A 26414-nucleotide genomic window follows, 5' to 3' on the forward strand; every position below is an offset into this window, starting at 1 on the left:
GCAGAATATAATATATATGACATCAAACAGCTGGTGCACAAATTAAGCCATATTGATCGAACATATGTATGTGGTATATGTGTATTATTGCAAGAACCGGCATGAAATTGTTGATATGCAATTATCTGTATGTATTTATTAATAACATGTCTAAAGTTATACGTCTATGTCTGACCAATTACTTCTTAAAGAACTCATGTGATTATCTCAATACAAATTATGATTATAGCATCTAGAACTTTTAAGTAATTTTGTAAAATTTCATTTCAAATTTGTACTTCTAAAATGTAGTAAAAAAAGAAAATATTTCAAATTCTCAAGATGAAAACACAGTTTGTATAGTAGACTATACTTATATGTAATATGTGAACATTATATTAAACTCAAAGAAGTCTTATATTAATATTGAGGAGCCTTCTACTACACTTTTCATTTAAAGAGAATGTCTATGTACCTTGGCGCTCTTCCTTGGGAAAACACATGCCATGGTCACGTATTTAGACCTAAATAAATAGCTACTGTTATACTACAACAACAGTAAACACTTTAAACTACACTTTTTAGCACTTTTCTTTTTTTATTGTAAAGGTTTGCACTTTGTTTGCCTTACACTTGTCCATGGAATCAACTCATCAGAAGATATGCTGTTTCACACACTCATACATATGTATGTATGTACAGTTACTTGTATAGATTCGTGTTTCGTACTCACAAAAGGTCAACTGAGTAACTTTTCAGTTTGTGCAACTAAGCTGAGTCGCATTGAATTCCATTCATATGTATTCGCATGCAAAGGCTTGAACGTTACTTGCCTTATTGGATATGTGTACCTCACATTACATATGCAATTTGCAAACAATGTTACATGTTTACATATGAATCCGCATACAATGGGTATTTTCAGCTACACAAAATGACAGATGTAGGTACATATGTATGTACAAGCATGTGTGTGTGTGGTGTTTTGTACCTATACTGGCATACAACTTCCATAGTTGGTTATGACTTTGTAACAATTTTTGTTGTCAGTTTTAGGCCTTGGCTTATTGAAGGTGCTGAGTAAGATGTTTAAAGGGTTATACAATTTGTAATACTTGAAGGTAAATAAATACTAATTCAAAATAAATATCACTGGAGTGGATATGTAATAATTAAGTTTTCGAATAAGTTCTTGATGACAATGCTGGTTTTTCTCAACATCTACTTTTTAATAAATCTCTTTGAATTACGAGAATATATTATTAATTATAATATTTTAAATTAATTACTCCGGCCGAGCTATTCAAATAAGTCGAATAAGCTGCAAGTATCAGCTTCTTTGCGGAATATGGTGGGAAGAAAGTATGCCCGACGATTGGAATCTCAGTGTACTCTGTCCAATCCACAAAAATGGAGATCGCATAATCTGCGGCAATTACGGTTGGATAAACCTCCTTAACATCGCTTTTAAGCGTAACATATATAGAGCATACTGTGTGAAAGACTAAAGCCCTCCGTCTTGGAAAATCTACATTTGACCAGATATTCACCATGCGCCAAATATAGGAAAAGATCCTATGTCTGAATTTGGTATCCCTGCAAAATTAATACGGTTGTGTAAGCTGACGCTGAGCAACACCAAAAGTTGCGTCATGATCGGCAGGTACCTCCAAACCATGTTTCGGACAGGGTGAATCACTATCGTGTGACTTCTCTCCCTATTGCTGGAGGAAATAATACGAGCTGCAGAGCTAAATTGAGAAGAGGTAGAATTTTCTATAAGAGTGTACAGCTACTGGCGTTCGCCGATGCTTTTTCCATATTGGGTAAAAAAGCGAAGGGTATGGTGGTGAATGAGGACAAGATGAGATATCTCCTGTCATAAAGCAAACAGTCAGCGCATTCGCCAGCATTAACAGCAATAACAATGTCCGCCTCGAAATCCAGCGAAGAATCACTCTTGCCAACAGGTGCTACTATAGACTGAGTAGGCAACTGAAAAGTATGGTCGTCTCTCGATTAACAAAAACTAAACTCCACAAGTCCCTCATCATTCCCGACCTACTTTTTGGTGCAGCAGCGTGGACGATGTCACCATCCGATGAGACGGCACTAGGAGTTTTCGAGAGAAAGGTTTTGCGGAAGATTTATGGTCCTCTGAACATTGGCAACGAATTCCGCAGGCAATGAAACTGAGTTGTATGTGTTATTCGATGACATTGACATAGTTCAGCGAATAAAAAGACAGCGGCTACGCTTGCTATGTCTTGTTGTTCGAATGGACGAAAGTGTCCCAGCTCTGAAAGTGTTCGATGCAGGCGAGTTGGAAGGCGAGGAAGAGGGACGCCTCCACTCCTATGGAAGGACCAGGTGGAGAAGGACTCACTTGGTATTACCAATTCGCGCCAAACTGCCGAAAGAAGAGATGCGTGGCGCGCTGTTGTGGATTCGGCTACGCCAGTAAAGAAGAAAAAATTAATTACTTATGGGCTGAAAAGGTTTACACCAAGCTATCAAATTGCAAGAGACCCTATTAAAATAGTTGTTTTTTTTTTTTAATTGTTTCAGTAGCTGTAATTCTAATTCACTTAGTCAGTGTAAAACTAATTTTTGTATTACATTTTTATAAATCTATACTAATATTATAAAGCTGAAGAGTTTGTTTGTTTGTTTGAACTCGCTAATCTCCGAAACTACTGGTTCGAATTGAATAATTCTTTTTGTGTTGGATAGTCCCTGCGACCAATAACGATAGAGCGAAGAAAGAGTGGTAAATGTGTAAAAAACGGGGGAAATTATTTATCTTTGAGGGCTTCCGTTCGTTGCGCTGCGAAAGCGGTTCAAGATACACAAAAGTTATGTATGAAAGAATCATTTCTCTTCTAAAAAAAGTCCGTGAGTACCGTTTTTGTGATAACTAATTTGGTCGAAATTATTTGTTAGAGTTGTTATTCTATTGGATTTTATGCCGAATATATGGGTCAAATTGTGTGATATCTTAATAAAACTATAGGAATAAATTGTGAGAGTATAAAATGCTCTGTTGCACCCAAACTTAGCCTTTCCTTATTTTTTTTGGTATTGAAATATCCGTGGAAGTACAGGGAAAAAGTAAACAAATATTGAACATTTGCTAGAAAGATAATAATAAAAGAATTATATTTAAGTTGACAACAACGGCGGAACCGATAATATTGATTTTGGCAAAAATATGAGATAAGTGCAATTCTCTAGACAGAACAATGAAAGATCTGTGGAATAATAATCGTCGCTTTGGTTGCGCAATGATACCGTTAGCTGGCGATTTTCGACAAATACTTCCTGTTATTCCAAAATCAACAGCGGCGAATGAATTGAATGTCTCAAGTCATATTATTTGTGGCGGTACGTGAAAACCATATGATTAACCATTAATATGCGAGTGTTCCTGCAACGGGATAAAACCACAGAAGAACTGTTAAAAATTGTAAATTGACAAATTCCGGTTGATTTTTTCAATGGTTTGATATCAATTCCACCTGGCATTTGTCAATTCACTTCAACGAAAGACGAATGTATATCTGAATACATTGGCCAAAATTATAAGTAACTACGATTGGTTGAGTGCACGCGCAATTTTAGCCGTCAAAAATACCGATGTTGATGACTTAATCTATACGATTCAAGTCAAATTCAGGGAGATTTGTGTGTTGAATTTCTAAATTTTTTGGATTTGCTAGACATGCCGCCGCATCATTTACATCTTAATGTTGGATTCGTAATTATTCTGTAATTATGTCGAAACTGTGTAATTGAACCCTGATTGTGACGCAGCTATCGCATAATGTGATAGTTGCAAGAATTTTGAAAGGGACTTGCAAGGGGCAGAATGCTTGATTCCACCAATTCGTCTGAGTTCCAACGCTTTGCCATTTCAGTTCAAGTTTCCACTGAAACTTGCATTTGCGATGTCAATCAACAGGTCACACAGACAGTTGCTGGAAATGTGTGGTATAAATCTGGAAATGCCATGTCTTTCATACGGTCAGCTATATGTGGAGTGTTCACGGGTTGAAAAACCATCTTCTCTGTACATTTACGCTCCGGAACAGAAAACAAAAAATGTTGTTTATCAAGCTGCGTTACATTGAAAAAAAATGTAGAAAAATCGAAAATAAATGCTTTTTATATTGAAAGCGGATACTGATTTATATGTATTTTTATAAAAAAAAATTTAACCCGTAACTAAAGTTAAAAGGTGTAAAAATATTAATAAACGCATTCAGATGACTATGTGGCAGCACATACTATTTCTGTATCAAATTTTAAATAATATCAGCATACAGAAGAATAAATAGAGTACATGAACAAGTATAAAAAATAAGCCGTATTTATATAAAAATATGAAATTAATATAAAGCGAAGATTAATTGTAATTGTACAGTAGGGTAAAGTTGTCAAAGAGCATGCATTATTTTTCCTTTTTTTTCTAATACGATTTTAAAATATTTAAAACCAAAATAAAATTACCTCTAGATTGTACATAGATATATTTTTTTTAATTCATTTAATATATAAATTCTTTTTCTATGCTACATGTTCATACATACATATATACAAAAGCATTTACTACAGTCTTAAATATCTATACATATGTACGTTTATGTTATATAGCTATGTATTCTCAAGTCATTCTAATATGCCAACTGGCAAAGGACATGTCTTTAAGTGTGCGTACGTGCCAAAAATTTTCAATTTATTTTCAAGTAGATTGAAAGGCACGCAACTACCTCGTCCAGTAAACGATGTTCTTATTAAATGTGAAATCAATGATAATCGCTATTAGATGAAGTGTGTAAAGATTTTAATCAGTGTAATAAGAGTAATTGGAATAATAAAATAAGAAAATCAATGTAATAAAAGAAAGAAACCTTTAAATGTGTTTTTATCGTGCTTTTTAGTTCCTCAAAGCCTTTTAAACAATCACAATTTGTATTTAATTATATTTCAGTTTGGAAGAAAATGTTGATTCAGAAATATGAAAACACCATCTGTCTTGGCTTTAAACTTCATATTGACTGACAATATGAACACTTATCAAATGAGTTAGTTACAATGATTTATTGCTGTGATGCTTAATATTGAAGTATATGAAATAATAACCTGAGAAATATTCCTTTTGTACCTTTCAGGATTTAAGACTAAAGAAACATATTTGACTAATTTTTAGAGGTCGTAATAAAAAGAAAGTGAGAGAGAAAAACTTATTTTTGTTTGTTTTATGCCGCAGATTTTTTTCTAATTGCTGTTTGTATATTCTTAGTAAATTTAGTGCTGAAAAGATATTACATTTTGCAAAAAAAAAATACTTTTAGACGGAAAAATACTTTTAGAAGGAAGGAAGGTAAGTACAAAAAATAATAATTTCTAAATTTATGTAAAAATTATCGTCGTAAAATCATATCAAAAACATATTAATGAAATATTTGTGGTATGCTTGTAATGCTGCCTTTTTTGTTTTGAAAATTTATAAATAGCAAACTACAGACAAAACTTTCTACTAAAAGGTGCTTTTGTTTTGCGTGCGTAATTGAGTGCTAAAAATGTCACTTTTCACCAAACTGTTGAAACAATGTTTCAGACATTGTAAGTATATCTATGTAACTATATCTATGTATTAGCGCAACAGGTGCACTCTAAAATATTCAATTGAAAGTGTAAGTGGCGAAATTTACTAGTTTTTTTTTCACAAAAAGAGCGCTTCTGAACTTGTAAAATATAATCAAAACAGTGACTAAAACTTAACTGTTAATTATACTCTCGCAACAAAAGTTGCTAAGAGAGTAATATGGTTTTGTTCACATAACGATTGTTTGTAAGTCATACAACTAAACGAGTTAAATCTAGGGTTATATATATCAAAATGAACAGGATGCCAAACCGGGTTAAAATCCGGATGCATGTGTATCCATCCGTCCACCCGAGGAACGGATAACTTGAGTAAAAATTAAGATATCATGACGAAACCGAAAACCTTTAAAGTCCTAACTAAGCCATAAATAAAGTTATGAAAACAAAATTTGGTACAGAGGATCACATTATGGAGCGTCAGGGGTATTTTTTTGGGGAAGTGGGCGTGGCCCCGCCCACAAATAGGTTTTTTGTATATATCTCGCAATAAAGCTATATAAACCAAACTTTCTGCAGTTGGTTCCCTTACAAAGGTTAAGTTGAAAATTACTAATAGTGCGTTAACTCACTAACGAAAAATGTCAATAACACTAAATTTTACAGAAGAAATGACAGAAGGAAGCTGCACTTAGATTTTTTCACAAAATGGAAAATGGGCGTGGCGTCGCCTACTTATGGGTCAAAAACCATATTTCAGGAACTACTCGACCGATGTCAATGACATTCGGTACATAATACTTTCTTGACACCCTAATAACGCTGATGGAAAATTGGCGAAATCGGTTTACAATCACGCCTACTTTCCATACAATTATATTTTGAATTCCATCTGATTCCTTCACTTTATAATACATATATACATAAGGAATCAATGAAGATAGCGGAATAAAACTGTACACAAATACTGTATATCATCTGCGGTTTCACTTGTAAAAAAATTGTCGAAATCGGGCTATAATTTTACAAGACCTCGGATATCAAACATGATGAACTAAGCGCCCAAGGGTAATTTTTAACCGAAAATGTGGGTAAATCTCTCAGATAATTTAATAAAATTCAGAGGAAATTTTTTCGTCGAATAGTGTGTCTCTGTTCCAAAATTATTAAAATCGGGTTTTAATAGGTTTTTTAAATATGCTGTGTGCTTTATACCGCATATTGTGGTTAATATGTGAGATATCTTAACAAAATTAAATACCTTGGTGATGAAATCGGTTCAGGAATTACCTCAGCACTCATACTTTATATATGATGATTTTCGTTATTCTATTGTACTTTATGTCGAACATATGAGTCAAATTGTGCGCTATATTAATAAAAGTATATCAATAAATTACGAGAGTATAAAATGTTCGGTTGCACACGAACCTTTCCTTACTTGTTTTTTTATATTTTTTTGTAATACATTAACCAAGAGACTAAATTTTCAATTTTATTTTATACATTACACAGCTTCAACTTTTCCATAGAATAAAATAAAAATGACAACTGAAAATTCTGTAAAAAAGTAAATAAGTTGCGGATCCGCTCTTTATAATTTATAGTTGATGGATATAACCTTCTTATCATTTTAAATATAACTGCAATTACGGTACTATATTTTATTGCAGGTGCTTGAAAAATCAAATTCTTTGCTTACCTTCAAAATCCATTTAATTGATTAACATTTTTTCTGCTCGCAACAATATCAGTTTATTAAGATTACGTTTAGTCAAGTAAGCGCCAAGATTTTGTCTTCTTAAAATTTGCTACTTTTCCCACGTAATGACAAAAAAGTTAGTTTGTATGTGTGATTTGTTTGTTTGTATGTGTTAAGCAAGATTTGCAGCTTTGCCACACTTTCGCTTTCGCTTTCACTGTCACTTTGTATTTATGTTTGTATATTTGCATTTACTTATGTGGATGCTGCTGCTTGAAATGTCGTCGGAATTAATGTTTTCTCTTATTTGCTTCACCTTAAAATGTCTCAAGGCGACGCGCTGTGCACTTTATCTCGCATCCATTAGTGCACACTTTTGTCACAGACACGCGTATGTACACGCATATTTAAGCGCGGCAACATGTACAGAATGATAATCAAATTTATATCAGCACTTTTAGCCACTTTATAGGCCATACGCCTGGAGGTAGGCTACATTTGTAGAGCTGCTTGGAGAAGTGGTGAATTCACCGAAATGTTACGGTACTTTTTACGGATTTATTTAAGTTATTAATTATTTCAACACACAAGACATATACCCAAAAAGCACATACATACATAATATACATATATATTCTTAAGTGCCACAATTAGTTATGAATTTAACAATGAATTATATTTTCACTATTTGTTTTTTTTTTTATTGTACACAGATTTGTTTGGAAGTTTTGAATTAAACAGATAGCTTAATTTATGTTACATAAACATTTATATATTTGGACATATATATTTGTAAAGATAAAACTGTTTTCTTTTTTATTTATTTGTTTCTATCCTTTTATTTAGCTTCTTTATTATCCAAGTTTTAGGTACAGGATGTGAATTTGAACTGAGCGCACGCCAAGCTGTGCACGCGTTTTTATAGGCGCACAAGAAACTCACCACACTCTCTGTGTTGTGTGTAAAGCTCTTGTCTGGCAGTGGCGGCAAAACTACGGGGAAACAAGCATCTGCGAACACGTGTACAGCAGCTACACTTGTCTTTTCATTTGTATTCTACACTTATTATGTTTACATCGATCCGCTGCTATGCCCAGGTGTAACAGGATACGATGACGTTTACAGAGCACATGGTTATTTAATGAGAGCGTAGCATATATGCATGTGTTATAAAGGCGCTGAGAGCGAGGATGTCTTGGAAACAGTTGTATACAATATAGTAAATATTTGGTAATCTGAAGCGTGTTAAATTTGTGTGAGAGTATATTTGTATTTGTAAGCGCTCATAAGATTAGTTAAAACACTTTCATATTAGTGTGCTTTATCCGAAGGGAGATTATATTTCTAAGTTGTATTAAACCGATATTTATGACTAAATTGTCGATAAATATATATACATTGTTGATAATGTACTATGTAACATTTGAACTTAAACTTTTTCGTTTAAATGAGAATTGAAAGAGTATTTTGAGAGATCATAAAATAATTATAATAATATAATTTATAAATAAGGATTCTCCACTGCGACAGTTTTTCAGAATAACTAACTCTGAACGGGTTAAGCGCTAATGTTGTCTAATAAAAAAACGTCACAAGTATTGATTTTTATTCTTATAGATATTCGGTGTCCTTTCTTAGTGAAAATCAGTTATTTAGGTTTCTGTAATCTCGAGAAAGGAACTCTAATCTTAAAGGTTACAAAACTTATATTTTTCTAGTGCTGCTCCGAAATCGCTGGCGTCTTGTTTTTTTTATAAACTACAGTCGTTGAGTAATATAACACAAAGAACAAAAGTATAATATATAATATCGAATTGTTTCAGATTCAACTTTGATATATCACATAAAATTTAGATTAAAACTCAAAATTATACATCATATACTTTTAGGAGTATTGTAATTAAATCTAAATATTACCGGAAATTAAAAAAGGGGTTTTTATTGTAGATAAGTTCAGTTCTTTCGATCAATTTGCAGTTTTATGTGATATAACATATTTTTGTTGTGAAATAGTATATAGTTGATCATTTGCGTAAATTTTCAGTGTTATTCCTTATGCACTTGGAATAGTTTTGTATATGAGTTAATGATAACTAGAGGACACTAATGATGATTTGATTTATTTCCCAATATCATTTAAAATTTTTGTGAGAATTGCTTTTGAAGTGAATAACAAAATATGAGTCTTTATGAAATAAAAATATATCCAATAGATGGCGCCTAACTCGAGCTATATAAAAATATTGTATATGATAAAGAATTTTAAAAGTATTCCAAAGCAGGTTATGGGTAATTAAATGAACCGAATAGAGTTGCCACTTTCAATACAAATCCCCAAATTTGATTATCTTACTAAAAGACGTTTTTATAACAATTATCTGTTACTAACTTTTTCATGCGAGTGTTGCCAAACATTTACATAGCAACCGAAGCTCGCATTTCTCTCAAAAAGCTTTATCGCACTCCGAGCGTATGCGTGACGTCAAAACTGTTAGGCGCTCCCATTTCCGTTGCTTTATGTTTATCATTTGTAACGTGGTGAATACGTTAGTTACAACAACAATGTAAGCGTGCGTAAATTACAACAACAAAAATACGCGCACACACCAGCTAAGCAGTAGTAAAAGCAAGAAGAGCACAACGATGAGCAGCGGGATAATGGTTACAAAAATAATAACAACAATCACAACATCAATTGGTTGAATCCTTTTTGTGTTTTCGCCCCAGAACACCGCAACATCGAGCTGTTTTCGAGGGCAAAGTACCGATTTACATTCAGCATTATATTTGTGTCACCATAGTGTGTGTGTGTAACTTTATATGCTTATAAATGTATATACATAGTTTATATAACGCACACTTATTATATTCATGAATGTGGATATACATATGATTTCAAACAGCTACTGTTGAAGTTATCATATTGTGTGTTTCAGTATGGTAAATCTTTGAGTATCTGGGTTCAATTGTAGATACTTTGTATATATATTTATATGTACATATGAGCTACGTTGGAGTAGTAATATAGTGTTTTTGAACGAATAATTAAAATATTAGTAAAAAAATGTTTAAATATTCAAGAGCAGTTTATAATCGGCGTTATGATAACCATCAGTTGTCGATCGAATAATTCAAAAATATATATATGTATATATTCAGGTATATTTGTTAAAAATTCGACTGAAATTGGCATTCCAATTGCATACACTAAGCTAAAAATGTGCGTAGACTAGTAAAAGCGCGAATGGTATCACGACTGCTTATAACAGGATATCCGATCCCATGTAGGCATATATATAATAGCAGTAATATCTGTGCTAGCGGGCAGTGCAGACATCAAAATATTTGCACACATATACATATGTATATACATATATAGACATATATATAAACATAATATAAACACTAGAGTACGATATAAACATTTTTCGTATATACATATATGTATATCGTATTGTATTCACATACAAAAGAGAAATAAAGAAATGCTGCAGCTAAATAATGTGCACGTTTCCGCTTTTTCCCCTGTCAACGTAAAAAAATAAGTAAGGACGAAAAATGAGATGACTATAAAATCACAATGAGCACGCTGACTTCTACATGTGTGTGTGTGTATTGGTATACAAAATATTTGTGCAGCAAATGTGCCAAATAATAGACGGCCTTCAGTCGTCGGTGTATATGTATGTCAGTCATATAATATTTGTAGCGTACGTGTTCGGAAGCTGTGCCCTTTTTGCACAAAAAAATACAACAAATTACGGTTCACCCGCACATACACACACACACTGTTGTTTAGGCATCAATCTTCGAAATGTTTGGAAAATATATAGCGCAGCATGAAAACACCGTAAAAGGGTAACACTCATTTAATACATGAATACGGCCGTTGAGTGCTTACTTTAAGCTCTCATGTCCGCACCATTGCCTTGCGCTACACATGGTTGGGAGTCGGTAATAGTGATTTAGTATTTTGTGTGGATTAGTAAGGTGTCAGTTATTATATTGTGTTTGTTTTGTGCTGCTCGGTTGTGGTATTTTTATTATTATTGTTTCGAAGAATTGTTGCAGTTGAGTTGGCATACAAGACAAGTTACCTATATTAATAATTAACGGTAAATTCACTTTTGTAAAAATAAGATTACGTGCGGCGTGTTCGCATGTCTCCAACAAAAAAAAAAAAAAAAACAAAATTAATAAATAAAAGAAATATTTCGAAATAAAATATGCATGAAAATAAATTTACTTTCTATTTAATGTATTTACTTTCTTCTTGAATACCACATCATTCTCGCCAGTCAAATAAAAAAATAAAAAAATATGTCTTCATAGAAAAAACAATCGTTTGTATACAAAATAAAGCTGTATCAAAGTCATAAATATTGACATAAACACTTGGGTTGCATTTGGAAGTTTTGGTCGCTGTTATTTGACGCCATCTGTTACTATGAGTTGTTTGACAAATTTCACCAAAAATGTATTCAAAATAATTCAGTTTATAAGTCACACTATTGTGGCTATAAACGTACTCTTTAAAAAAAGACAAATCGCCAAGGAAGTCATATACAGGGACATGAGACTAAAGAATTTAGGATTTAAAAAAAAAATGGTATAGAGAGCAGATAGATTATATATACATACATATATGATAAAAAACAAAATATTTTATTCCATACAATATTCTTTACAATAACTTTGAAACTGGAATAGGAACTATATATACATATATATACTGACTGAAGCTCGACATTTCTCTAGGTATATGCTCCATTTTAGCGATACTTTAAAAGTAAGTTTGTGTTGCTAATATTACTAAGACTTGCTTGAATTGCTACCAAAATTTTCCCAAAATATAATATAGGCGATAAGTAGTTAACTACGAGTCCTTCTCAGGTTCAGGCAATCATATAAATTTGTCTATTTATTTCACATTTCAATGATATGCGCTAACGTATATGTATATGTGTAAACATAAATTGGAACTGTAGTAGTAGTAGTAGTTAATAACATAATGTGTATAACTGTGTATAACATAATTTAGTTATGTTGCTTCTCTTCGACATAACATTATTAAACCAATGCTCAATGATGTGCACTACACGCTTCCATATCTGTTTAAGCATCAAATTTTACATATACATAGGCAACTGTGACTGACAGCTAAGTAACTACAAATTTCATCTCTGTGGGATATACATTAAATCAAAACATGTATTGACTCCCAGAAGGCCCATTTTCGATTTAAGCGTAATTTTGGAATAGCCAATAATATTATTGAATTACTTACAAAAATGTATAAAGAAATAAAAAGAAACCTAAATAAGAAGATATTATAATCTTTTTGTAGTTGTAGTGAGAAATGATAGTAATATTATAACTTATATAAGGTTGTCAAATATCTATATTCCGCCTTTTTGTCTTTTTAATTTCGCGGCTATGTATAAAGCGCTACGGAGCTCGTATCTGGCAATACTATACATCTTTGATAGGTCTTGACATAACCTGCAAAACGACGCTATGCATGCTTAGTTTGGATATTTCAGTTATAGACGTGTAAACATGGACTAACGCCGAAATTCGCGCTATTTTAAAGTTTTCCTTTGTTAAAGGCAAATTCGCTAGAGCAACGTTCCGCGAGATTAATGATATTTTGGAGGATGGTACTCCATCACTTCAAACTACGGAGGAATGGTTTCGACGATTCAGAGCGGGTGAAAACGACACCCTGCATAAGCCAGCCGGCGGGAGACCTGTAACGACGAATACCGATCAAAACATCGAGTTGGACCGGCATGTGGCATCTCCTGACATCGTCTAGGAGATGGGAGTTAGTCACCAAACCATTTTAAACCATCTGCAGACGGGTGGATACAAAAAAAAAAACTTGGTGTTTGGGTGCCGCATGAAATGCCGCTGAAACGGAACGAACTCGACTCATTTTTGACCAGACGCCTAATTCAACCATATACTGCGAACAACTGGACCGCTTGAAGCAGGTGATCAACCAGAAGCATCCAGATTTGGAAACAGGAAGGGTGTAGTGTGCCACCTGGACAACGCCAAACCACACACTTCGTTGATGACTCGTCACAAGCTACGGAGCTCGGATAGAAGGTTTTATCGCATCCACCATATAACCCGGACATAGCGCCAAGTTATAGACCTGTTCCTGTCTATGGCGAACGCCCTTGGTGGTGTAAAGTTGAACTCAAAAGAGGCTTGTGAAAAGTGGCTGTCCGAGTTCTTCGCAAATAAGGAGGGGGCTTCTATGAGGGGGGAATTATTATGAGGAGCTGTCGTCTAGATGGAAACAGATTATCGAACGAAACGGCGCATATTTGAACTAAATACGATCACTGTAAAACTTTTTATAAAGCATTGAATATAGAGCAAAAAGCGGAAGGGAGATATTTGCATTTGAGAGTAATTGAGGGTAATATAGACACTACAATTTTTGGTTACGTATACGCGTTGTAGTATTTATGCAAAAAGTGTTGTTTATGGACATTCGCATAAAACTATAACACATTTGATATATCAAAATTCTATCGTACCTTGATTAAATTTTGATTGATTGATTTTTTGGACATTTAAAATTTCTATATTCCATTTATTTTTGAACACACATCGCAAACGGTGATGTAAATTAAATGAAATTATTTTGAAAAAGACAATAACAAAAGCGATTTTATATACATATATTTAAGTAAACCATGTTAGTCATTTCGAAGGCCATATACAAATGTACATTGCTTAAAATTACAGTCTATTCGCAAAACCACAAAAATAGAGCGTAGTTGATCTGCTGCTATATTATGTAGCTCTGTTCTATATGTGTAGAAACGCTAAAACTTATTTAATGCATGAATTCAACATTCTCACTCAGTACAAAATATAATAATTTTCATGATATATGCATACCCGTATGAGTAATGATTTACATTTATTTAGCAAATAAACTAAGAGACGCCACACAACTATGCAGACTAGAATGCACTGCAGAAAACAAAATGTTAAATATTTCACGCCTAATACATCCACGTCCTTGAGTTTTGCATACATTTTGGTTGCTGGCTATCCCATCCATGTTTATTGTTTTTGTTTTTGCTTTGATATTTTTTACCACAACTTTCACTTTTAATTCTTCATTGTTTCTAGTTGCTACATTTTTCTACATTTCAGCTTTTGTTTGTGCACATTTTTTATGCCTTGTGGCTTACTTTAGTTCTAGACCACACTTTATAAATTCTAATGGATACTGCTGTGTCCTTGTTGCACAGCAAACCCTACACATGGTTAAGTAAGCTTGCATAGTATTCTTTTAGTTTTCTAATTGAAAATGCCTATGCAAAATGCAAAATTAAAAGTTTAATATTTAAACAAAAGTGCTAAGTGTATGTATATAATGTTTATATATAAATTATTCTCTGTCATTTATTTCAAATTATACTTCACACAAATAATTAAATGTGCACGAACTTTTTGCCAAGAAATATACCCATACCCAGAAATATTTTATTAAATTTGCAAAATATTTCTGGGTATGCAGGTTTGTTATTATTATGTATACGACATAAAAAACAAACAGGCTTATAGTAAATATTTATATGTGCATTGTACTAGTTTTACCAGTAAATCCTATAGATTGGAGTTTAACTGAAAGAAATGTTTACTTAATAGTCAGTAGCATTGTCCTTATGTTCTAAAACTAATTTAACCCGCATAATCACAGAATTAACTACTGACTGTTATGTAAATATTGGCCAATTCTTGCTTTATGGCTAATTTAAAGTGACGTAGTGTCTCAAACTTCTTTCCGTTTTGGAAAACAAGGATTTAGCTTCGAACTCAATACTGCACATTGTAATAAGGGAATTTACCGGTCGCTAAAGATGTTCTTCGTGTGGATTGAAGCGTTATCCTGCTGATATGTCCAGTTACAGGCCATAAATATTTTTATCAACTGGTGTATTTGAGAAACTGATTTTTATGTATAATTGGAAATATTATATTCATTGTGATTTTCTGTCTTAACTAGGTCCATATTTGACCGCTGCTTATCAAGTCCGCAACTACTAGCCATCGAATCATCCTTTCCCACCGATCATCAATGTTGTTATTCGTCAGCCACGTCGCACTGTACCATAATTAGTGAGGTGTTTAAGAAGTATTGATATACATTTTCAATGTCGCTTTGGTCTAGACGCATTTTGGAGCCGTTTTTATGCATTCTTATGATTATTCCTTGTTCCTTGGCGGATAAACTAGTACTCCGAAGAATTTTAGACTTAAAGTTAAATAAATGTAATCAAATTTTTAGTAATTAATAATTTTGCAAGCAAATTTTAACGAAGAATGATTTTGCTGCGACACAATCAACAAGAAAGGTCAGCTAAACTGATTTCGTTCATATAAATATTTACTCTACAGTACCCAATTCACAAATACATTCTTAATGTAACGATACAACGAACAAGAAACGTATGAACGAAGTATGACGGCAACATATCAACCTGATACTCTACATTTAGAAATATAATCAATAACAACAAGTAAGGAAGGGCTAAGTTCGGTTGTGACCGAACATTTTATACTCTCGCAATTTATTTATTTAACTTTATTTATATTATATAATAGATAATTTGACCCACATATTCGACATATATATGGTATAAAGTCCGTTGAAAGTTGGAAACCCTAATATTAGATTAGAAGCATCGAGGTGCTCAGGTTCGATATATGGGGCCTTGAAAACCGATTCGATTTCGGCGATTTTTAGAAAGGGGCTGCCACACTACAAATGCAGTATTTATGCACAGTTCTGTTCCGATATCTTCACTAGTGCTTACTTTATGTATTGTAAAGTAAACGATTAGAGTAGTTTCGGAGATATGGTTTTTGACCCATAAGTGGGCGGAGCCACAACCACTTAAAATGTTGTAATTTGTTTGAGTGCAGCTCTTCTGTACCTTCTTTATAATGAAAGGTTTCTGTTGTTTTCCCTTATTCACTGAAAGCGTTTTCAACATTGTATGGGAGGTGGGCGTGGTTATAATCCGATATCCTCCATTTTTAGACTATATAAGGAAATGCCTGAAAAAAACGACTCCTGAGGATTTCGTTGATATAGCTTCAGTAGTTTACGAGATATGTACAAAAAACTTGGTTGGGGGCGGGGCCATGCCCACTTTCCCAAACAACACATCCAAATATGCCCCTTCATAGTGCGATCTTTTTTACCAAATTTTATTTCCATAGCTTTATTTATGGCTTAGTTATGGCACTTTATGTGTTTTCGGGTTTCGCCATTTTGTGGGCGTGTTAGATTTTGGTCCTCTTCGAAAGCAACCTTCCTATGGTGCCAAGAAACAAGTGTTCCAAGTTTCATCGAGATTTAGTAACTTTTACTCAAGTTACAGGTTGCACAGACGGACGGACGGACGGACAGAAAGACATCCGGATTTGAACTCCACTCTTCACCCTGATCACTTTGGTATATGTAACCCTATATCTAACTCCTTTAGTTTTGGGTGTTACAAATAACCGTTATGTGAACAAAGCTATAATACTCTCTTTAGCAACTTTGTTGCGAGAGTATAAAAATGTACATATAAATATTTGTATGAGGTACTATAGCTATTTTCCGTTTCTACGTGCGATAGAGGAAGGTATGATGTGCGTATGAGTAACTGGAAAATATGGAGTAGTGAATGGATGGAACTGAAATTCGGAGTCAGTGGCCTCAACTTTAAGCTTACTACGTCCAATTTGAGCATCCCTGTGCCGTCGTTGTGGCGTATTTTGCGAAAAGATTTTTGCCTACCTCCTTACCAGATCAAATCGAAGCAAGAAATGAAGCCGCTTGACAACTTGAAAATTATCTGGATTTACATCGGAAAATCATATTCCACGATGAGGCTGAGTGGTTTCGTCAATAAGCAAAATATGCGTTATTGGTCAGGCAGCAATCCACACGTACTTCATGAGTCACCAAATGATTGATGTGTTTCGTACTAGTATCGAATGTGAAATTGCAGCAGTATCGGCCAATTTATGCTTGAAAACCGTCGGGTTTTGGGTTCAGCGACTGGATTATTGCAAGCGTGCCCGTCTAATGACATCGAAAGTATTTTCACAAGTATTGTATAAAGAATTTCATTGATATCCCAAACCGTTTTTGTTTGATTTAAAGAAAAAACTTTTTGGGCTCTTATTGAAAACCCCTATATTATTTCTTTGGTCTGTCGCTATTAAAATCTCATTTTAAGGTGTTTGCCATAATAAGTATTGGTTAAAAATTTTTGCGTCTATAATACAAAGAAACTTTTTTTTTGACATAGTCCGTTTCATTTCTTTTTGAAATCGTATGTCTAAAAAAAATATACTTTATTACAACTATTTTGCTTTCAATGTTTCAGCTCCTATTCAAAATATTTAATAGCTATATAGGTATATGTGGGTGTATGTTTTTAGATCCGTTAACAATGTGGTTACTTTTTCCCATTCCACTACATAAGTAAACGTGTCAAAAGTTAACCAAATATATGATAACTACAGTTTCAAATAATTAATTAAATTAATGAAATAATTTAATCATTTGAAATCGACTTAACGCCTAGTTTAATATAATTAAATCGAATGAACCATGCTCAAAAGCATTTAGTGTGATAACGGAGAGATTGTACATCAATTGCATACAGATAGCTATACATATGTATATTTCACAGTTATAACTGTGTGCTACTAATCAAGACAGTAAAGCAATTAAATTTTTATAAATTCCAATTCAATAGCTGCTTCCGACCGAATGCAGAAATATTTGCATATATAGCATACGTATATATGTGAATACGTATAAAGTTTCAATTTGGAGAATGTGCAAGCATCAAGTGCAGCTTAGCAACTACCAAATACAAAGTTCCTTTGAAATTATTACAACTAATTAATTGACCGCAAAGTTCTTGTTCGAGCATAATTTACTAATTGCTACCTTTTGTAGTTGCACACGCATACTCGCAGATGGGCTTTTGTGGTTTGATTGAATTTATTTGTTTTCTGGTCTTTTAATGCAAAATTCAAACTTTAAAACAGCAAATTCCGCCAGTGCAAAAGCGATAATTTGCAATTTTTCGGTAATTTCCTTCATAAATCTATTTCAAGTCATTGGTCATTCCCAACTGTGGTTTTGGGTTAACTTTGAAGTTTTCAAGCATCTATTAGTAAATTAGAAGCGGAGGGAGGTGGCTTGGTTACAAGTTATCAAGTGCCCATGTCACAAAATCGCATTTGCTTTTAGATTTTTTCATTATTCTCTTACCCGCTCAAGTATTTTATTATTAAATTTAATAGACGCCTCTTGCTCGCCAAATTATAGCAACAAGAGTTGACAGTCAACGCCTGCCCTGCAATATCAACCGCTTAGCCTTAATTGCATGGCAGAATAGACGTGAAGGCAGGAAATTTCATTTCTTTGAAGTTCGCAAAATGTGCGTGATAATCCAATTTGTGTTTGTGTGCGCTGTCGTTGCTACTGAAATTTTCACTCAGTTGACGTTTGTGTCTGTGTTGAAGTGTTGTATATGTTAGTATGCTTGTAGGCGCTGTTGCATGTGACACTCACACACATTGATACATTTGCAAAAGCTTTTATTTCAAATAATAGCAGTTTATTGTCGTGATTTATTTCCTTCCTTAGGTTCCACTAAACTAATTACTTCATTAGTATGAACACAATGGGCGTAAGTGACAAATCAAAGCTGATAAAAGCAGTCAAAGAGATGTACATATGTATATGTATCTAAGTATATAATAGCTGCATTCTATAGCATTCATAAAATTAAAAAATATATATATTTTTTATTAAAACACTAATGCTGTGTTCACATAGTTTTAGTTAAAGATTCAAGCCGCGATAAAATAGAAAATTCGAATTTTTTTTATTGATACAATAGAGAAGTAGTAGTAGTGATCGAATAATCATATCAGTTCTATAATAGTCTCTAGGCAGATTGTGCCAGATTTTGGTATATTATTGGTCCAACTACATTTTCACGATTAACAATGCAAATGGTTCTTTAAGGTGTTATTGCGAGTATATTCTTTATAAAATGTTTTGAGCCTACTGCTAAGTCAGCTAACTCTCATATCAATTATATTAAGGTACTCCACGATAATACTAGTATGTGGGACCTACTATGACACAATCCAATTGAAAAACTGATGAATTTGGGAGTACTTTTGTAGCCTAAAGACAAGAGTTTCCGAAATTCTTCTCGCTCAGCAATGCTCTCATTTCTATAATTGTTACGCTGAATTAGCATTTACTGCTTAAATCTCCCGCTTAGCATTATGTTTGTTAGCCGGAATCGAAGTCAATCTCCAGTCAAATAGACTTGTTGATGAGTGCTTTGTTGATACTTAAGTAATTTTGTATTTACATAAGTATTTCACTTAGATACATTTTTACGCAACTCAAACCTACCTTATTTTTAACAGAAAAAAATTGCAAAAAAAATTAAATTTACATACCTTAATATCCTTGGCGTAATACAATTTGTTTTGTTTCAAACGAAAATAGCGACGCCGCCAACGCTGAAATGACCATATCTGTTTTAATAGGAAACCCTCTTTGATTGTGGCCTAAATGGAAATAAGTAAACCAAAGGCAGATCGTAATTATTGATAAAGAATTAATTGAAAAGTACACAAATGCGTATATGCGACTAAAAACTATACGTACATGCATGCACTCAAATACATTCATACATAAACATAGTAGTTTATGCTTCGGTGGTGATATAATACTATGTAGTGAATAAAAGTACCAGTTTAAAACTAGAAACGTACTAGTTGGATGATCACAATACTTATAGAAAGTTGATAATAAATCGAGAGATAAACTGGTATAGAAATTGTTTGAATTAATGTATATTTTGGACCAGAAATATGGGAAAGGAATAACATCTCATAGAACATTAAAAAAATAAACAAAATGAACAAAAGACAAGTAAGGAAGGCTACGTTCGGTTGCAACCGAATCTCTCGCAATTTATTGAAGAATTTTTTTTTAAGATAACACACAAATTTGGATGGAATTCAAAATTGAGTTATAAGGAAAGTAGTCGTGGTTGTGAATCGATTTCGCCCATATTGCACCCGGGTCATCAGGATGTCAAGAAAATGTTATACACCTAATTTCATTGAAATCGGTCGAGTAGTTCTTGAGATATGGTTTTTGACCCATAAGTGGGCGACGCGAAGCCCATTTTTCATTTTGTAAAACATCTGAGTGCAGATTCTTTCTGACATTTCTTTTGTAAAATTTAGTGTTTCTGACGTTTTTCGTTAGTGAGTTAACGCAGTTTTAATCATTTTCAACATAACCTTGGTATGGGAGGTGGGCGTGGTTATTATCCGATTTCTTTCATTTTTGGACTGTGTAAGGAAATGGCTAAAACAAACGTCAGCAGAAAGTTTGGTTTATATAGCTTTATTGGTTTGCAAGATATATACAAAAAACTTATTTGGGGGCGCAGCCACGCCCACTTAAAAAAAATACATCAAATTGTGCCCCTCCCTAATGCGATCCTTTGTATAAAATTTTACTTCTATAACTTTATTTAGGGTTTAGTTATGTCACTTTATTTGTTTTCGGTTTTCGCCATTTTGTAGGCGTGGCAGTGAACCGATTTTGCCCATTTTCGTAAGCAATTTTTACTCAAGTTATCGCTTGCATGGACAGACGGACAAACAGACGGATGGAAAGATATCCGGATGTCAACTTCACTCGTCATCCTGATCATTTATATATATGTATATAACCCCATATCTAATTCTTTTATTTCTGGGTGATACAAACAACCGTTATGTGAACAAAACTATAATACTCTGTGCAACATGTTGCGATAGTATAATAAATCAATCCATAGGAATGTTATGACCCGAATTTCCTTAAAATTTATCGAGTTGCTTCTGAGACATGGTTTTAGACCCATAAGTGGGCGAAGCCACGACCGTTTCAAATTTAGTGCTGCTCTTTTCTATCTCTGTCAAAAAATATATGGTTAGGTTAAGTAGTTTTCAACATAGACTTTGTATGAGTTGTACTGCGATTTCCTCCATTTTTTATTGCATCAAAATTCATTAAGATATCTCAATTTTTACCCAAGTTACGGACGGAAGGACGGATGGACAAACAGAGAACCGAATTTTCCCTAATCAGTTTGTAGAGTAGTAATTACTACAAGAGTTAAAATGCTAGTTTCTTATATGAAAAAAGGGACGCTTGACTGACTAGTTTATAACTAGTCGATTTCTCGTCGGGGTGCAAATATGGTGCTACACAAGTAAATGAGTCAGCAAATTTAATAGTCACAGAGAATTGCAAACTTTTTAATTGCCAATGAGAGTAATGCTATGCAATATTTAATATTTCCAATGTCAATAATTTCCTTTAGCTTTCACGCTGCAATTAAAGCATTGCGAAAGCGGAAAGAGTAAATGAGAGGTTGGAGAAGAGTTTGTGTTTAAAACAAATGTTACTTGACACAAATCGAAAGGGTATGTAGAGCTGTAAGTGAGTACGCATAGAAGAGAGCTATATACATATGTATTTACAATTAAATATTAAGAAAGAATGATATAACGAGAAGAAGTAGAGTAATAAGAAGTGATTCTAGAAAAATCGCTAGACGGGTAAACGGGTAAACATTTCGTGCCAGCAAGTCTGTAGAAAGGGTAACAAGAGAAAGAAAAGAAATTGCTGCCCATACAAATATATACAGAAATATACGCATGGATACTATGTACACATGGAAATAATAAACTCAATCACTATTTAATGTGCTGACAAATACAATCGCAGCTCTCTTTATAATAGGTTAGAATTATGAGGAAATAATTTTTATTTAATAACTTTAGAAAATCAACTGCACTGAAAATTGTAGTAAATGTTGAGTAATGTGCAGAAACAATTTAATTTTTAGGAAATTTTTATTTTGTTTATGTTAGATATTTAATATTCAAGATATAAAGACAGTGTAATGAACCAAAAATCATAATGAAAAAATATCCTTATTTATTTTACTTCGCATTAAAAATTCTTGCAAATATTTTAAATTTAATTTTTTTTTGTTAATTTTTTCTACTGGGTGTGTACAATATTTACTTTTAAATTGCTGTGTGAGCAGTAAACAAGTCCATTCGCTTTGGTCATTTGGGTAAACACCAGAGCAGTCAACTCATCGGTCTGTGTAAATAGCGTGAAAAACCGATTGAATTGCATTTTTATTGAAATTGAATGTTTGCTATGCGCTGTACACAAAAATATGTAACTTATACATATAGGTTATAAATGTGAGCAGGTGGTAAACATCGAATTATTTTTAACATTGAAATATATTTTTTCAAAAATAAATATGACATTCTTGATAAAAACATTAGTTAATATTAAAAGCAATTAGGTGTAAGCCAACGTTTTCAATGTTTTGAACAATTAAGAAAAAGCATTGTTTTGATACTGAAAATTTCTGCAAATGTAAATTAATGTGTGTGCAAAAAAATTTAACTTAATTGCGGCCAGCCACATTTAATTAAGAGGCAAATAAAATAAATAAATATAATATTTTGCCTGGTTTTGATTTTTTGTATAGCACACGTGTTGGGTTACTTTAATTTTAATAAACAATTTTGTAGTACAAATAAAACAAAATTTTAATCTTTGAACTGTCATTAAAATTTCTCCATCTATACCTTTTAATGGAAATATGTATATTTGTAATTGAATTTTCGTCTACATAATTTAATTATTTAAGACTAATGGAAGTAACATCATGCTGTGTTGTAGCCTACTGTTAAACGACCTGATTTAATATTTATGTTGCCATGTCATAATTAATTGTGACTTTCAAGTAATTCTATGAGCTTATATACATACAGTAGCGGACAAAAAAACGGAACACTTACTTGCAGTGGCCTTAAATCGATGCAGTGGTAACAAATCAAACTCTCATATACAATAAATTATTTTTTATACTAAGTACATTATTCAGATACAAGAAAACGCTTTTATTTATTTTCCTGAGTGTACACGCCATTGCAAATAAAATAAAAAGGGCCAAAATGGAGTGAAATTGACGAAACAGCAATTTCGGCTTTGCGATCTCAGAGCTTGAGTATTGGCGAAATTTGTGAACAAATAAAGTTTAGTTAGACTACTATCAGACGCCCGAAGAACGCTACTGTAAAGGATGACTACCATATTAAGCGGATCAGAATTCGGAACAGATTCAAAACTGTTGAAGACATTAGAATCGAAGTTTGGAAACTGTATGGAACCGAAATCTGAACACGGATTCTACTACGGCGCCTCCAAAAAGCCGTACTAACTGGCCGTTGGCCATCCACAAAACCATTTTTTTCGGTAAAAATTCGACAAAAACACCTCCAGTGTGCCAAATTGCATAAAACTTGGACCATGGAATATTGGAGAAAGTCATATTTTCAGATTAATCCAAAATTAACCACTTCGCTTCAGACGATATGTCGCTCGTTCGCAGAAAAGTTGGTGAACGTTTCTATAATGCATGTGTCAGAAGTACCGTTATGCAGCCTAATGACCTGGTGGTGTTTTCTTATCATGGTGCTGGAAAGTTGCCCTTAATTGATGGAAATGTTAACTCAATAAAATACCAACAGCTCTTATTGGAGAACCTGACCCCTTCAATTGAAGAGCACTTTTCCACTGTGAAAAACGTAATTTTTCAGTAGGATTCTGCACCATGCCATCGAGCCAAATCGATAAGTAATATTTTTTTTATATTTCATAACATTATTAACATTTAATTTCCGATATAAACCCCATAGATCTGGTCCATCATGAAAGCGGGCATAACAAAAAAGAGTCCAATGACTTTACCAGAACTTGAATTGAATTGAAGATGTTTGGTATACCGGCACAAATTGTACAGTCGTTAGTTGATTCCATGCCTGAATGAATAAAGGGCGTTAAAAAAATAATGAAGGCGCTGCGAAATATTAAATGAAGACATTTTGGTATCTCTATCATTATAACTATTTTCAAAAATAATCAATAAATATCGGCATTTTTTTATTTTGGCTTCTAATTGAAAGTGAAAATTATTATTTTTATCTAAAACATTTATTTATGCTGGAAATACTCATAGAAATCTAGTTTCATAACAAATTTTTCCATATAACTCTTTATTTTTAAAGAAAATAAAAAATACACATTTCTAGAGTGTCTTCCTTTTTTTCCGCTACTGTATATACAGCAGTGATTGTTTGTTTATATAAGAGGGCAGTCCTTAAAGGTCAAAGATTTTGCTCTCCATGGGATTGAGTGCACATCCCATATATAATTCTGTAGTACTTACTTTATATGCTGTGATAGACCTCCTTCTATCTGAGGATGAGATTGCAAATAAACCAAATAAATATAAATAAGTCACATTAAAATTTACAAAAATTGCGTAACGTTATCAATGTCCGAAACTTTTAAGACACAACTGCAGCTATTGTAGTTACATCGAGAATACATTAGTACTTTAAATTATCTTCATTAAAGCATATTCCTATTATAACAAATTATCACAACAAATTTATTTGAATAAAATTAATAAAAAATACATTTCTAATATACATATAGTACATTGTGGCGCGCTGTTGTGGACTCGGCTATAACCGCGTAAGCGGTGTCTATGCCAAGCTTTCATTAATTCTCAAATATTAATTTGTATACTCATTCATAATATAAAGTAAAAAAGCTTAATTTGACAGCTATTATACGAAAAATGTCTGCAAGTCTTAAAAGAACATCTTATAAATACATATATGTCTGTAATAGTCTTAATATTTACATATACTCTCAACCAAGTGCATAAATACTCCCTACTTGCTGATAACTACCTACCCTGCTTGGTTCTACGCTACTAGTGGCTTTATTCATTCATTTATCTGATGAGCTGAATGCTTGTGAAATTTTCTCGTATTTACATTGAACACTGACCGACACATTTCAAATGCAAACTAGGTCAAAATTGACACTGATATGGCATGGTTGAACTGGTGAAAACAAACACAACTGGTATTGAATGGTTGCTATTTTCAACATCCCAAGCTCGAATAGGTATTGGCTGTATTTTTAGTTAAGTGTGAGAGGTATCAATGTAATTAATGTTTAACCCGTTCGTTCGTGTTCGTGAAATTGCGGATAAGTTCTTAATTGTTCGAGCGTTGGTGTATGCATTTCAGTATGAAATGAGGACTTCATAAATGTTTGCATTTATGATGATTTAAAATAGCCTCTTGCGTTTCTAGCTTGGCGGTTGAAGGTAAAAGTCAAGATATACACAAGTGCTGTTAGGGCAAACTTAGCTTTAATTCAGTGCAGTTAATACTGACTTTAGTATCAGAGTGAACATTTTCTATAGTAGTGTTTGTTGCCCGCAAAAGCGTAAGGAGGAGGGTTGGATCCTAACCAAAAGCTACGTCAGGATCGGGAAGGACCTCTCCGAGCTGTTCGATACCAAACGAGGTTTCAGACAAGGTGACTAACTATCGTGTGACTTCTTTAACATAATGATTGAGAAAATAATACGAACTGCAGAGCTAAATAGAGAAAATACAATTTTCTATAAGAGTGTACAGCTGATGGCGTACGCCGATGATATCGATGTCATTGGAAACAACACCCACGCCGTTAGTTCTGCTTTTTCCAGACTGGATAACAAGCGAATAGTATGGGTCTGGTGGTAAACGAGGACAAGACGAAATATCTCCTGTCATCAAACAAACAGTCAGCGCATTCGCGTCTTGGCTCCCACGTCACTGTTGACAGTCATAACTTTGATAGTTGTAGATAATTTCGATGTCAACATCCAATGAGACGGCACTAGGAGTTTTCGAGAGAAAGGTTTTGTGGAAGATTTATGGTCCCTTTAACATTGGTAACGGCGAATACCGCAGAAGATGGAATTATGAGCTGTATGTGTTGTTCGACGACATAGACATAGACCAGCGAATAAAAAGATAGCGGCTACGCTGGCTGGGTCAGGTTGTTCGAATGGACGAAAGTGCCCCAGCTCTGAAAGTTTTCGATGCAGTACCC

General features: G+C 33.4%; 2 protein-coding genes across 3 annotated transcripts in view; one reads left to right on the forward strand and one right to left on the reverse strand.

Annotated features, from left to right (window-relative positions):
* LOC105218642 (diacylglycerol kinase eta) overlaps positions 1 to 8167 on the reverse strand; it is a 129114-nt gene extending 120947 nt beyond the window's left edge. For both annotated transcript variants that reach the window (XM_054235876.1, XM_054235875.1), the window contains exon 1: positions 7289 to 8167. The gene's annotated coding sequence lies outside the window, so the exon portion shown is untranslated. The remainder of the gene's footprint in view (positions 1 to 7288) is intronic.
* The window catches only part of LOC128924111 (uncharacterized), a 521511-nt gene that overhangs the window by 36141 nt on the left and 458956 nt on the right, over positions 1 to 26414 (forward strand). The window lies entirely within an intron of this gene.

Source organism: Zeugodacus cucurbitae, chromosome 2 (genome assembly GCF_028554725.1).
Source record: "Zeugodacus cucurbitae isolate PBARC_wt_2022May chromosome 2, idZeuCucr1.2, whole genome shotgun sequence".
Lineage (NCBI taxonomy): Eukaryota > Metazoa > Arthropoda > Insecta > Diptera > Tephritidae > Zeugodacus > Zeugodacus cucurbitae.